General features: G+C 39.5%; 1 non-coding gene across 1 annotated transcript; it reads right to left on the reverse strand.

Moving 5' to 3' along the window:
• Positions 1–1942: 1942 nt before the first annotated feature.
• LOC142173957 (small nucleolar RNA R71) lies at positions 1943–2049 on the reverse strand. The gene has a single exon (XR_012703321.1). It is a non-coding gene; the product is annotated as a small nucleolar RNA R71 (small nucleolar RNA).
• Positions 2050–2938: the final 889 nt, after the last annotated feature.

Genomic DNA, 2938 nt, shown 5'->3' on the forward strand with positions numbered 1-2938 from the left:
CGCGATGCACACCCTGTCCACCCTTCGCGAACGCGTGCTTCTCTTCGTGAACGTGAAGAGAAAATGTTGCCAGCCTCCTAGTTCCTCTTCTTGAGCGCGAGGCTCCACCTGCGAACGCAATGAAGGAAACCAGATGGTGCATTAGAAAAATTCCAGCAGAGTTCCAAGTCCAAAATCCAACCCGTTAACCATTTGAAACTCACCCGATCCCCTCGGGACCTCAACCAAATATACCAACAAGTCCTAAAATATCATACGAACTTAGTTGAACCCTCAAATCACCTCAAACAACGCTAAAACTATGAATTACACCCCAATTCAAGCATAATGAACTTTGAAATTTCTAATTTCTACAAACGACTCCGGAATCTATCAAATCACGTCCGATTGACCTCAAATTTTGCACACAAGTCATAAATGACATAACAGAGATATTCTAATTTACAGAATCGGATTCCGACCCCGATATCAAAAAGTCAACCCCCGGTCAAACTTCTCAAAAATTAAACTTTCGGCATTTCAAGCCTAATTCCTCTACGGACCTCCAAATAATATTCCGGACACGCTCCTAAGTCCAAAATCACCATACGGAGCTATTGGAATTATCAGAATTTGAATCCGAGATCGTTTACACATAGGTCCATATCCGGTCCGCTTTTCTAACTCAAATTTTCAATTATGAAACTAAGTGACTCATTTCACTCTGAGTTCCTTCCGGACCCAAACCAACTAACCAGATATAATATAATATATCTGAATAACATAAAAAGAAGTAGAAATGGGGAAAACGGGGCTATAACCCTCGAAACGACCGACCGGGTCGTTATAGAAGCCCTAGCAAGATCCTTGTGAAATCTTCAAACCTTGAACAAGAATTGATGGATAAATGACTAAGTCTTCACTTTCTCTCTCTAAAATTCTCTCACCTCTCTCTAAAATGTCAAATTTTGGCTTAAAAATGAGCTTCAAGGGCTATAAATCGAAGTTGGGTTGGGTCAAAATTTAGTAAGAATGGAAGCTCCGACGCAATTATGCGATCACATAACAGGTATGCGGTCCGCATACCGGCCGCATAATTTGACCTCCAAAAGCTCGGTGTTACTGACACGGTATGCGATCATTATGCGGCCCGCATACTTGTTTTGCGGTCGCATAATGCACCGCAAAACAGGTCTGCGGTCGCATATTGCACCGCAGATTTTCCTCAAATCTTGCCCCTCTCTTGATCCACTTTGCAACCATTATGCGGTCCGTAGAGTGATTTTGCGACCGCATAGTAGTCGCAGAAATTACCTTTTTTCCGACAGAATTTTCCTTTACACATCGATGCATTGTTCAAGCCAAAAAGTCCGAGTCGTGGCTCGCAAGCTCGCCGCGAGAAATTTCTTTAATCTTTGTACTAATTGATCTACCTCAGCACCACCAAACCTTAATTTCCTTAGCAAAATTTCTCCGGGGTCGTTACACATAAGTCAACATCCGGTCAACCTTTTCAACTTAGATTCTAAACCTTGGAACTAAATGCTCCAAATCATTTCAAAACCTCACCGGACCCAAACCAATTACCCCGACAAGCTAAATAACAACTGTAATTCATAATTTGATTAGTAAATGGGGGAACGAGATTGCAATAGTCAAAACGACCGGTCGGATCGTTACAAGAATACCGCCAATTGCATCAAACAACTTTGAAATTCGCACAGGGTTGATTCAAACCATTCAACATTCATGTCAGTTTACTGGTCATGCAAGTGAAGATCCTCACACCCATTTAATTGATTTTATTGAATTAGTTTAAACTTGCAGGTATAATGGAGTCACAACAGACGCTATTAGGTTGCAGCTTTTTCCTTTTTCATTATTAGGAGAAGCCAAAATATGGTTGCAAAGTCTGCCGAGAGGTTCAATCACTAATAAATATTTTTCACTTGCAAAAACATTTAAAATGAAGCAAGAAATAAATAATTTTGTGCAGACAGATACTGAATCTGTATATCAAGCATGGGTACGATTAAAAGCAATGTTAAGAAAATGTCCACCTCATGGTATCCAAGATCCTGACATCTTATATATTTTTTATCATGGTCTTAAACCCTCTGCTAGAAATGTTATTGATGCAGTATCAGGAGGATCCATAATGAGCAAAACCACTACATAAGCCATGCAATTGCTCAATGAAATTTCAGAAAATGTTGTTCAATGGCCCTCAGACAGAATGATTGTTAAGAAAGCAGTGGGAGTCAATCAAGTTGAAGCTTGGAATTCATTAGCATAACAAATTGTAACTCTAACACAAAAAGTTGAGGCTTTTCAGGTAAATACTCAATCATCATCTCAACATGAGAGTTGTGACGTTTGTAGAGGTAATCATCCCAATCATTAGTATCAAGCTTCAATGCAAAATGAAGAACAAGCAAATGCTATTGGTTATAGAACCAGTTACCCATTTGGTAGTCCCATGGCACAAAAACACTTGGGATTCCAATGGAGTAACCCAAACGGTGCTGAAAATCCACAAAGATTTTTAATCAAAAGCAGCAGGTGCATGGACCACATGGTTTTCAAAATCAAAACAGAGGGCAACAAGATTTTTAGCAATATCAACAACAACCCCAAAGATCTCATCAACAAAGCCTTGAAGATATGATGTACAAATTCATTAAGGCTACAGACAAGAAAGTTGAAAGTCAAAATTCAGCCATCAAGAATTTGGAAATCCAGATGAGCCAATTAGCAACCCTCATGTCTGGGCAAATAAAAGGTACTCTACCAAGTAACACCGAGAAAAATCCAAAGGAACACCTCAAAGATATCTCTCCGTGGTCAGGTAAAACTCTTGATGATCCATATGCAGATAGACAAGGAAAGCCACAAGAAGTGGAATATGTAAATGAAGGTGAGAATAAAAGAGACTCTGAACTTCTAAAATAACAAAAAT

Source organism: Nicotiana tabacum, chromosome 19, assembly GCF_000715075.1.
Source record: "Nicotiana tabacum cultivar K326 chromosome 19, ASM71507v2, whole genome shotgun sequence".
NCBI classification, from domain to species: domain Eukaryota; kingdom Viridiplantae; phylum Streptophyta; class Magnoliopsida; order Solanales; family Solanaceae; genus Nicotiana; species Nicotiana tabacum.